This window comes from Mauremys reevesii, linkage group 14, assembly GCF_016161935.1.
Source record: "Mauremys reevesii isolate NIE-2019 linkage group 14, ASM1616193v1, whole genome shotgun sequence".
NCBI lineage: Eukaryota > Metazoa > Chordata > Testudines > Geoemydidae > Mauremys > Mauremys reevesii.
In genome coordinates this window covers 21,747,735-21,760,420 of record NC_052636.1, presented here as the reverse complement: position 1 = coordinate 21,760,420, position 12,686 = coordinate 21,747,735, and the positions used below count along the sequence as shown (strand labels likewise).

General features: G+C 51.9%; 2 non-coding genes and 1 pseudogene across 2 annotated transcripts; 2 read left to right on the top strand and 1 right to left on the bottom strand.

Moving 5' to 3' along the window:
- Nucleotides 1-12,686, bottom strand: part of LOC120381686 — a 205,594-nt pseudogene that overhangs the window by 88,462 nt on the left and 104,446 nt on the right.
- TRNAS-GCU lies at nucleotides 2,539-2,626 on the top strand. Its single transcript has one exon. It is a non-coding gene; the product is annotated as a tRNA-Ser (tRNA).
- On the top strand, nucleotides 10,696-10,767 carry TRNAA-UGC. Its single transcript has one exon. It is a non-coding gene; the product is annotated as a tRNA-Ala (tRNA).

Here is a 12,686-nt window from a genome sequence, read left to right as displayed (position 1 = left end):
AAATTCAAGATCTGATGGTTAGTTTGTAAAAGCAGCAAAGAGTCCTGTAGCACCTTATAGACTAGTAGATGTTTTGGAGCATGAGCTTTCGTGGGTGAATACCCACTTTGTCGGATGCATGTAGTGGAAATCTCCAGGGGCAGGTATATTGAAAATCAGGGCTCTTGGGTCCTATTCCCAACTCTGCCACTGATTGGCTATGTGACCTAAGAGAAGTCAATTCTCCTTTCTCAGCCTTAGCTTCTCCCTCTTTCGAGTAGGGATAATATTGATCTGCTCCTGCCTACCTCACGGTGGGTGGAGGCAGGGCCAGCTCTAGGTTTTTTGCTGCCCCAAGGAAAAAAAAATGTTGGCTGCCCCCACCCCAGCCCTGGGCTCCCCCCACAACCCTTGCTGCCCAAGCCCTGGGCTCTACCGCCCCCACCTGCACCCCCTGCCGCCCCAGCTCTGGGCCTTCCCCCCACCCGCACCCCCCTGCTGCCCCAGCTCTGGGCTCCCCCTTCCCCACCAGTGCTCCCTCACCCACACACCCTCTGCTGCCCCAGCCCTGGGCTCCCCTCCCCACACCTGCACACTCCTTCTGCCCCTGCCCTGGGTCACTGGTAACTTGCTCCCAGGACGGATCATTCAGCAGGAATTTTGGATGTGCACAGAACACAGACAGGACTGGTTCCCGCATGGTTACAGAACTGCAGTAAAGTGGAACAATTTTCAGCTTGTGTGATTGGAGGATCTCTGGATGCATATTATCAGACTGTCCTCCATAAATGAGGAAAAGTTGAGGTGCCTTTATTATTCTTTTTTTCTATGGGGAATTTGCCAATGCAATATCACTGTCTTCCTTTTAAAAAACAAAACTAGAAAAAAATGGCAATCACTGTTGAAAATAGCAATTCCAGTCCTAAAAACCACTGGGAAGCATTTCTTGCTCAATTTTATCTAGTAGGATGCCCCTGGAACAATGGGATAGAGAAACCTGCATCACTGAAAGTGCAGCCATGGAAACACCACACAGCAGCCTTCCCTAGTAGGGGCAGGGGGGGCGAGAAGGGACATCATCCGAGCTCCCTGCATCCAGGTCACTTTCCTCAGCCGGGCTGCATCAGGGGAGGGCAGAGAGCAGCAGCTTCTGATGCTCCCCTCACAGCCCAGCCCAGGTGGGGAAAGTGACCAGGACGCAGGGAGCACATAATGTTGCTCCTCGCTCCCCCAACCCTCTGTGGGGCCACGGAGGAGCATTGGGGCAGGGGAGAGCAGTGAGCACCTTTGCACGGCCACACGGTGCCCTTTGACCCCCTGGAGCCCAGGGCGGCTGCCGGGGGCCCCACCCCTAAGGCCGGCCAGGCTCCCCAGCACGAACAGCAGAGACACAGGGAGACTGGCCACCCACTGAGCAGAGGTAGCCTGGGCGGCTCGTAATGGAAGCTCGGGGGGGCTCAGCCTCCCCAAACCTTGCGTTGCCAAGGGGACAGTGGGGCCCATGACTAGGGGCCCTGGCCAAATGGGCCCCCCTGGGAAAGTCTCCCCCATGTCAGCCCCAGGGCTGGAGGAGCTCCCACTCCCTGCTACGGCCCGGGGGCTGCAGCAGGGCACAGCGCTTCTCTGGTCTCGGGGCCGCAGCGGGCCGGGTAAAGGAGTGACAGGGTGGGGCCTGGGGGGGAAGGGGTGGAGCAGAGGTGACAGTGGATGGGGCCGTGGGTGGAAGGGGGCGGAGCCACACACAGACGTGGGGGGGGGTCATGGTTCCGGTGCTGGGGCCCCCGCACTTGTTCTCCCTTTCCCTGGGCTTTGGCATCACTAGCCCCTGCTTAGCGAGTAGGGGTCAGTGGTCCCCAAAATGTGGGGCGTGACTCCTAGGGGGACACAGAGGAAGATTGATGGGGGCACCTCAGGGCCTGAGCCAGCCCCCATGAAGGGCAGGGAGGGAGCCCCACTCAGCCCCACTCTGTCCCAGCTCTTCCCCAACCCCACCCTCAGCCTGGGCCCCTGGCTCCCAGCCCGGCCTCGACCCCCTTACCCCTGTCCGCACCCCTCTCCCCAGCAAGCACCGGCCCCACTCCCAGCCCCGGTTCTCGACCGCGGCTTCCGAGGGGCCACAGCCATGGATACGAGGGTGCAGTGTGAAATGTTTGGGGACCACTGGGTTAGGGTGACGTCCTCAATCACTTCTCTGCAGTCCAATGAAAGCGATTCCTTCCCCCCGCCCCCCGTCAGGACGGCCTAGGTATGTTCCACTGCCCTTCACTCATACAGGGAGGAGAATAACATTTCATTCCACTCAATCCTAAAGTGATTTGCAACCCACCATCCTCCCAAACTGGTCATTTTGAGGAAGCGGCCCCGTCATGCTGCATAGCTAGGCAGAGTAGGGGTGTCTGTGCAAACACAGCCTGTTCCTGAAGTCTTCCCCCAGCTCCTCACTAGATGTGAGGGGGGAGCTCATTCAGCCCCTGATTATGCTTAGTATTTAAAAACTCCTTAGTGTCCCTATCTCTGCCAGCCTTAGATTTCTCCTCCTGTCCCTGTCTTAACAGCTGAGATGAGGTGACCGAGTGGTTAAGGTACTGGACTGCTAATCCATTGTGCTCTGCACGCATGGGTTCAAATCCCATCCTCATGGGCTGCATTTAGTCTTCGTTCTCCTTTACAGACAACCATCTCCCCCTTGGTACAATGACAGATCAAACAATGTTGCTTCTTGAAAACAAAAACCTCAGAATCTCAACTGCCTCCCCCCTTGCTTCAAATAAAATATCTAAATCCCAGAATTTCTAAAAAAATTCTCTAGTCCTGCATTTCTTAGTTTTTATCTCAAAAGGGAACAGCCTCATAATCTCCCCCAAACACCCTGGGACCTCCCCAGATCATTAAAATACCCCCAACCTGAGCAAGGCCACAACAGTGAACCAGAGCTAGTGCCTAGGCCAAGCTGTTCTGAAGGAGGCAACTCAACCATTTTCTCTCTGCTTCCCTTGGCAAAGTCTGACTGAGAAAACAAAATTCCCCAAACTGAAAATTTTCTGCTGAAAAACCACTACTAGTCTGTTTGGGGACTTTGGTTTGAATGTACTATTATTATTCTCCTCTGATTACTGAATCAGTTTTGTCATCCAGGTGTATTTCCAGCTGTTGAGTTGTGGGGGAGAGAGGCCAACTCATGATGTCTCTACCCCCCTTTCATAGTTTCTTCCAACTGGCTAGGAAGTACCTTTGCTAGGATGTGAGCCAAGCAGTGTCCACTGTCGCTGTGCTATCTCGGAGAAGTCTGCATTGTACACGGTTCCTGGGATAGTCCTTGGCAGTGTGGAGCCCAGCAGCGGGTCTGGCTCCTCCCTTGTCACACCTGTGGAAGCAGGGAAAGCTTCAATAAGGATTTGAAGGGGATTTTAATGCGTGTCAGTCAGTTAGCAAGAGTCAGGCCATACTGTAACTCTAATGACGTGAGACTTGTAGGAGCAAAGATAGTGCGAGGCGAGAGGACAGGAACTGTGTACAAAGTTATTACGACCTTGCAATCACTAACCAAAATGCAGGCTTGTTTTTCTTAGGAGTGAGACAATAAGATAAGCCTTTCTGCTATGTATAAACAAAATTTATTTGTTGCTTTTTACTGTCTCCATGATTGCTAGAAATTGTCTGTAACAAAGGTATAAAGGCTTGATGTAATTGTTTACCAGTTGAGAGACCTGTCTGGGACTGAGGCGACCCTGTGTCCTATGGCACTCTCTCCCTCCATTGTAATTACTGGAGAAATAATAAAGTATTTGATTTTGCTGCACCCAAACAAAAAGCGAGAACTGAGTTTTTCTCCGACAATTTGGGGGCTCGTCCGGGATGGCAACGCCCACGGACCCACAGACAGCTACTACGGATCATTCCCCTTCGAACCCCATGGCGCCACATGAGAGGTATGAGACGTACCCTGAGAGTCCATCTCTCCTGGGATAAAGAGGGCAGCAGGGCTGGCCTGGACCAGCTGACCTCATGAAGCTAAAGCTGAGAGGCTAAAAACTGTGGTGCAGATATTTGTGTTCACACTGAAGCCTGGGTTCGGAAACCCTCACCCGTCGTGGGGTCTCAGAGGTTGGGCTCAAGACCATCTGTCTGCCCTGTAATTTTATAGTCTTGCAGCCCAAGCCGCATAACCCTGAGTCAGCTGACCCGGGCTTTGCGACAGGTGCCCTGGGTGTGTTAATCGCAGTGTAGACATAACATTAGGCTACGTCTCCAGTGCAATAAAACACCCATGACTGGCCTGTGTCACATTAATCTGGTCATGCGGCTTGGGCTGTAAAGTTGCAGTGTCCGTGTCTCGGCTCAGGCTCAGTCCCCTGCTCCAGGAGCCCAGAAGGTTGGGAGGGGGTTTAGCAAGTGGAAATGGTAAAACCGCAGGGGAGTATTACCCTGGACTCATGGCATTTCTCCATTGGTCTGTCTGCTCTGGGGCAGGGACAGAAACATGTCCTGCTGCTTTTGTTATTTCAAAGGGCGGTTTAGGATTTTCATTCTCAGACTCAGTGCACAAAACAGGACTCAAACCTCGGCATAAACTAAACGAGCTGCCCACAGATTCTGGCAGCCACAATGAGCATTTGGTGTGAGAGCTCAGACCTGCCCCTGTCCCAGAGGGACAGGGTCGTCTGTGAGGGGACTGGACCACTGACCTATCAGCTCCTAACTCCCAAACTTTCAGTAACTCTATCATCAGTGCCTATGAGCGTAATTTAAACCATAAGAAAAACCACACTAGGCTAGACCGAAGGTCCATCTCGCTCTGAATCTTGTCTTCTGACAGTAGCCAATACCAGGTGCCCCAAAAGCAGCTCAGTAAGGTACCACTGGAACTTGAACCCAGGATCCCCTGTATACAAAACAGTGGTTTTAGCCAGCTAAGCCATGGTGCCTACAGCTGCTGAAGGGATCATGTCTGCACACACCTGACTCTCTGCCAACCTCCATCTGGGCCTGACAAGCTTTGCTGGTGTTTGGATTCAGTAAAGCAGAGGAGCAGGTGAAGTTTTACTCCCAAGGTTCTTTGGACAGGTCGACACTACAAAATTAGATCGGTGTAACTACATTACTCAGGGGTGTGAAAAATTTACCTCCCTAAGCAATGCAGTTATATCAGCCTAACCCCGGTGCAGATAGCGCTGTGCCAACAGGAGGGCTTCTCCCATCAACATAGCTTGGGGAGGGGCTTGGTTAGTGAAGATGAAGAGAATAGGTGGCCCATCGCTCTTGCATTTGGGGAGGCTGGGTGTGAGCACTGGAAGCTCCCTGGAAGTGGGGGGCCCATTGGTGCCCAGACCATGGCACTGCCCTCCCCCTTCTCCTGTTTCTGAGGACCCCTCTGTGCTCCCCCCTTGCTCCTGTTTGGCCACTTCCCACCCACCTCTCTTCCTCTTTGGCTGAGGACTGCTGATCCACCTGTCGCTCACTGCTCTCCTCCCCCAAGGCCTTCCTGCCTGCTGCTCGTGCCTCTCCACCCCCTACCACAAGGTCTGCCCACCAGCCGCCACCTCCCTGACCCGTCCCTGCAACCCACCCTGCCCACCACCCACACCTCTCTGCCTCTCCCTTGAGACCAGCCCTGCCCACTACCCCCACCTCCGAGACCTGCTCTGCCCACCGCTCGAACCTCACTGACCCTCCCCTGAGACCCACCCTGTCCACGTCTTTCTTTGGTCGTCTGTTGTTATTCCATGAAACATCAAGAATGGAATAAAAAGATGAGTTTACTCCAGGGTGAGGAAAGAAAGGAGCCACCAATCCCCCGGCATTGCTGCTTTAGTTAAAGTGTTTTAATTAAACAGCTATTGAATGTCCTCCCTATGCCCCTTGTGTCACCAGAGCACATCCATGCTAGCAGTTCTTGGATGGCAAGAGAGAGCAGTGCACTGTGGGTAACTATCCCACTGTGCAACTGGCTGCAGGGTGTTTTGGGAAGGGTTTGCAATGCCTCCCAGGCTGGTACAGCATCACATGATGCAGGTTTCTCTATCCCACCGTTCCACGGGCATCTTACTAGATTACCAGCTGCTTTTCAACTGCAGTGTGCATGGCGGGGTAGAGACTGTTTGTGTGTGTGTTGGGGAAGAGTGAGTGTGTTGAGCTAGGTAGGAGCAGATCATTATTATCCCTACTTGAAAGAGGGAGAAGCTACGTCTGAGAAAGGCGAATTGACTTGTCTTAGGTCACACGGCCAGTCAGTGGCAGAGTTGGGAATAGGACCCAAGAGCCCTGATTTTCAAACTAACCATTGGATCTTGAATTTCAGACATTGAATGACCTCAATAAAATGTCCTCAGATGAGCTCCAGACCAACAACAGTGCACAGGAATTATTATGCAAGTATTTGAGGAGAACGGCAATGTTAGAGAGGAGAATCATGAACTGCTCAGAGACCATTAACGCAGAGAAGCAGCAAAATTCATCAAACACAGAACTGGTTCTGACTTATTTCCTTGGTCTTAAAAGAAAACAAGGACCTGAGTCTCCTCCCTGTCAATAACCCCCTGCTCAGCCAATCAGGGTAGAGACTGAGGCTGAAGGTTCTCACCAGAGAGCCCAAAGGATGGCCCAGGTCACTGGTGGGGATCACTGCCCGAGCACTATTTCAGCCCCCCAGTTTTGGGTGGACCTCCCACAGTGGGAGCTGCAGAGCACTCCCCCGCAACACACACACACACACACACACACACACACACCCCTCCCTCCTGGGAGGTGAACAGGAGAAAGAACAAAAGAAGCAAGAGACAAAGAGAAAGGAAGGAGGGAGGGAGGGAGGCGAAGGTGAAACAAAAAGGACAAACCCTAATGTCCCCAGTGATTCCAAGGGACAAAATCCCAGGTGTGCAATAAAATTCTGCCTCCTTAAGCTCGTGTTTTCCATGCCTAGAATTCAACTCTCACCAGATGGATCAGACTGAACAGGTTTCAAACCTCCAGGAGGCTCTTACCTTCTAAACAGGGACGGCTGTTTTCTAGTAAAATCACTAAAAGGGAAGGAGAAAACTCAAAAGAGGTTCCTCCTGGCGCTCACGTCCATGAACCCGAATACTCTCTCAGTCCTCAGAGAGAGACCTGGAGAAGGAGACTTGCTGCAGCAAAGCCACAGGGGTCTCTGAGGTCTCCCTGGCCCCTCGCCCCTGTCCTGCCTGGCTGATGTCAGCATCTCTCTGTGAGGTCACCACCTCCCCACCACCTTGGACCAATAGGCTGAGGTCCTGCAAAAGGCCTTTGTGATGTCACTGCCACACCCTCCCTTGCTGTGCTAATGTCCTGCCCTGGCCAGGCACTTTGCAGGTTTGAGCTACTCCTGTGGATCACCCCACTCAAGGAGCATTCGTTCTAGGCAGCAAGCCGGCTAGACAGGAAACATCAGACGCTGCTCCCAATGCTACACTCAGTTTTTCAGAAATTAGTCAACTTTATGGCCAGAAGAGACCATTAGAGCATCTAATCTGACCCCCTGCATATCACAGGTCTCCTGTATGACACAAGAGCTACTTTGGGGGCAAACACATTCCAGAAAGGCATCTAGTCTTCATGAAATGACATCAGGAGATGGAGAATCCACCACTTTCCTTGGTAGCTTGTTCCTGTGATGAATCATCCTCGCTGTTGAATATTTGTGCCTTTGTTGTAATATGAATTTGTCTCTTTTCACCTTCCAGCCATTGGGTCTTGTTAGGCCTTTCTCTGCTAGATTCAAGAGCCCTTTAATACCCAATCTTTTCTCTCCATTAATACACTTCAACACTTCAGTGAAATCACCTTTCAATCTTCTTTTGATAAGCTGGACAGGTTGAGCTCTTTCAATAGCGCACTAGAAGGTATTTTTCTCCAGCCCTCAGGACATTTGGTGGCTCTTTGCTGCCCCAGCTCCAGTTTCACAACATCTTTTTCAAATGAGGACACCAAAACTGGAGGCAGTATTCCAGTATCAGTCTCACTGATGCCATGTCACCTCCTGTGACATTACTGACATAATCTGTAACTGTATAGATCACCATTGCGACTGTTGTTCTATATTTGCAGACAATATTGTAGAAAGGTTGTCGTGTAAGGGGTCTATGGAGAGGTTCTGATTGGCTGATTATAATGATGCCATCTCTAGATGTGTATCATTTTTGTAGTTGATGTTATAAGTATTGGCTCTGTTCTGTCCATATTTCAAACTTGTGCTCTGCTTCTGGGGAACACCCCAGATAAGTTGGTGTCAGTTCTGCCTAGCCTGCTTGATGGCCCATTAAGAACCATCAGCTACACAATCAACCCATTGAGAGAAGGCAGATACGCCTTGTGACTCAGCAAGGTAGCAGGGACCTGCCTATGGACAGAACTCTAAGGTTTTTCTATGCCACGTGCTGGATAGAGTGTCCTTGGCACAAAGAAAGCAAAGACCACATGGCAAGAGACTAGAAAAGGCTGATGCCTCATCTCCATCTTGTCTTCAATCCTGCTTCATATCTCTGGAGGGACTTTGCTACAAACTGAAGCTCTGTACAAAGGACTGAATGACCCATCCCAGTGGGGGATTTACTCCAGAGACTTGATTTGAACCTGCAGTTTATTCCATCACTGCTACAAGCCTGAACCAAGAACTTTCCCATTACTGTATGTGAAGGGTTAAAATCCATGTGCATTTTATATAACAACCTGGTCTATGGATTGTGCCAGCTCTTTTTCCAGACCCGAAGTCCAGACTATGGTCTAGCCCACTATGACTCTTTTGATGGTTTAAATTACACTCACAGGCACTGAGGATAGAGTTACTGAAAGTTTGGGAGTTAGGAGCTGATAGGTCAGTGGTCCAGTCCCCTCACAGATGACCCCATCCCTCTGGGACAGGGTCAGGTCTGAGCTCTCACACCAAAAGCTCATTGTGGCTGCCAGAATCTGTGGGCAGCTCGTTTAGTTTGCACCTGAGGGTTGAGTCCTGCTTCGTGCATCATGTGTGAGAATGAAAATCCTAAACCGCCCTTTGAAATAACAAAAGCAGCAGGACGTGTTATTGTCCCTGCCCCAAAGCAGACAGACCGATGGAGAAATGCCATTGAGACCAGGGTAATACTCCACTGCCGTTCTACCTTTTTTTTTTTAACTCCCTCCCAGCCTTATGGGGTCTCAGAGCCCGGTATTGAGCCTGAGCCGAGATGTCTACACTGCAAATTTACCACCCACAGCCCAAGCCCCGGGAGCCTGAGCTGGTATGGGGCAGCCCTGGGTGTTACATTGCAGTGTGGACATAAGCCTATTGTGTTTCATTTCTTAGATTCTGCTGCCATCGTGTGGCCATTTCCTTCCCCTCCTTTGTGTCAAAAGCGCAGAGCCCAGTTCCTCCAGGGAGAGGACATCTTTCTTCTTTCCTTCCTCAACAGCCCCTTCCTGGAGAGCCCTTTGCTGGGGAACAGCCGTGTCTGATGATTAATTTCATATTCATGGTGTGGATCTATAGATTGTACAGCCAGACTAGATCTCTTGGTACGACGGCTCTGTCCTGATTCAGAACAGTGACCAGAGAATTTTACCCAGTGACTCCTACATCCACCCCAAGATCTTCTGGCTGAACGAGGAGGGTTCATTCAGAAAGTCATCGTGTTTGGGTGTAATGGTGTGAAATGATGGGGAAATTGGCCCTCTTTCAAGTTTAAATGTTGTGACTTCTACACCTAGACCGGGGTGGCCAACCTGAGCCTGAATTTCCCAGTGTAACTGCCAAACCTGCACCTTTGTATGAGTCAATTGTGAACCTTCCCATCATTGTCCTTTGCTCTTAATCCTGAGGCTATTGCCCCATCATGGGGCCATTTCCCGCCTCTCTTTCGTACAGAAGCACAATTTTCTTTGCACAGACACAGGAACAGCAAGATCTTTCTCTGTCCCTTGTGCAAAGCAGGGGGCCAAATTCCATGGAAACAATGGACAAGCAGGGGGCTCTGGGCACATCCAGCCCTGGCCGTGAGATGTTCCCTCCCCTCTTTCTTTATGCTGCTGCTATTTCATGGATTGTCTGGGATGGGGAAAAAGCTGAGTTCACTCCAGGTGGAGGGGAAAAGAACCCTGAAAATCTCAGGACCCAACCCTGCTACCAGGATCACTGAGGTGCTGGGAATCTGCCTGGGAAAGGGCCTGTGTGAATTGTCAAGGTGGGGAATGAATAACAATCTACAACTAGATCCACCTCATTAACCACTGACACAGGCTAATCCTGCTGCCGATAGAAGGGAAACTGGGAGCCATTCTTTGCTGTTCAGCCATGGAAACAGTGACCCAATTGCACCGCAGTGAATGTGCTGGGGAAAGCTAGAGTTTACAGGCAGGTGGAAATGCCTAGCAGATCCTAGAAACAGCTGGAGCTCCCCACACCACTTCTGCCACTAGGGTGAGGTGTTGAGCTGCTCACAGCATCCCCCACCATGACCTTGCAGCAGGGGATTGCCGCACCCCCAACCCAATGCAGGGAAGATGGCTGAGTGTATCTCTGCACCCTGAGACCAGGGCACCCACTCTCTCTGCCCCACACATAGAATCTGGCCCTGCTGAAAAGTGACCCCTATGAACAAGTCACCTCCAGGAGAGCAGGATTGGTCCTCAGAGAGGGGAATGGGCTTCTTGTGAAGCTTATAGGTCACTGGATGCTCTGGAAACAGGAGGGCTCTGAGTGTAACCCATAGCAAACACAACCTGCTAGGGGATGTAGCTCAGTGGTTAAGCACATACTTTGCATGTATGAGGCCCTGGGTTCAATCCCCAGCATCTTTATGATCATTTTTTCACCCTGCTGCTTTGCTCATGCCCAGAGGGGATGTGGCCCACCAGTCTCCCTGCACCAGTTTCAGTCCTGCTCAGTGAGGGGCAAGTGACAATTGCATGGAAGGTCCGGGGGTGGGTTCTGCTCCTAAGTCACCTCGGTACATTTAAGATTCCCACCCGCTGTGCTGCTTGGGACAATGGTAGATGAGAAGGGCGAATCCTCCAGCACTGGAGGGAAAGGTCCCATCTGCACAGCCTGAGAGGCAAGGAAACAGAGGGGCAGTCAGTGCTCAGGGAGGAGAGGGGTCAATGATTTACTCCCAGCAGGGGACACTGTCTTTTTGAGTATCAGAGGGGAAGCCGTGTTAGTCTGGCTCTGTAAAAGGCGACAGAGTCCTGTGGCACCTTCTAGACTAACAGACGTATTGGAGCATGAGCTTTCGTGGGTGAATCCCACTTCGTCAGATGAATGGAGTGGGAATTCTGTGCCTGGCTAGCCAACTACAAAAGCAGTTTCTCCTCCCTTGGTGATCACACCTCAACTGCTAGAAGAGGGTCTCATCCTCCCTGATTGAAGTACCTTGTTATCTCTAGACTGGTTCTTGCCTGCATACTTATACCTGCCCCTGCAAATTTCCACTACATTCATCTGACGAAGTGGGATTCACCCACGGAAGCTTATGCTCCAATACGTCTGTTAGTCTGTAAGGTGCCACAGGACTCTGTCTTTTTGAGGCGAGTGCTGCTGGCTTGAGATGGTGCTGACGATGGATAGAAAAAAGGCTGGAGTCAGTGACAGAGGGGACCACAGAAGGGGAAGGGGAATGGCAGCCCCACAGAAGGTCCTGGGTGCTCAGATGCCCCCAGTTATGCACCTAGACAGAGAAAAGACACCGAGGGACCCAGCCCCCCTACAGTGATCCCATGGACAAGAACCTGGTTAGGAGTGGGGTGAAGGTTCCCTCTGGGCAAAGGGGAGCTGAAAACCCTCCGCATCCTGGAATTTAAGCAACGAAAGCTTCAAACCCTGCATGGGTGTGGGCTGAGGTGCATCAGCAGACGGTTGGGCAGGAGGTTTGTATAATTTTTGGTGGTGCCCAGAATGGGACCAAGTCCTGCCCCACACACCTGCCTAAGGCTCTGGGAAGGAGTTTGGTTGTGGGAGGGAGAGGGGTTGGGCTCTGGGAGAGTTTGGGTGCAGGGTCTGGGCTCAGTCAGGGGGTTGTGGTGAAGGAGGCAGTGTGGGGGGCAGGCTATTGGAGGGAGGTTGGGTGCAGGTGTGGGGTCTGGGCTGGGGCAGGGGTTGCAGGAGAGGGTGAGGGGTGCAGCATTTACCTCGGGCATCTCCTGAAAGCAACCCGCAGCCCCTAAGCTGGAGGGCCAGGGGCGTCTCTGCGCACTGCTGCCCGCAGACTCCACCCCTGCAGCTCCCATTGCCACAGTTGGCAGTTGGGGCGGGGGCAGCATGTGGAGACCCCCCCCCACCCCCACAGTTGTTATTCTCACAGCTGGCTGATGGGGGGCAGCAGGGGATCTCCCAAATCTGGGGGAATCTCTCTGTGCCCCACTGTTAGTTCTCCATCCTGTCTCCCCCGAACCACGCACACCACTCCCCTCCTCATTATCAGTGTTTTAGAGAGACCCCTCCCTCCCTTTATGGGATACAGACTCTCTGTGACAGAGACTGACTGGGGCTCCTCTCTGCATGGCCCCAGTGGGGCAGGAAAGAGACTGGGGGAGGGGGAGAAGATGGGCAGAAGGAGTCTAATGGGGCAAAGCCAGAATAGAGGAGATTTTCTTCCTGTTAAAATGTACTGGAGTCTCATCGCCGCATCTTGAGTTAAGTTTGAACCAGCAGCCTTTCAATTACCAGGCAAAGGTGTGAACCACAGAGACTGATAACTGCCTGCTTCCCAAATGTGTTTAAA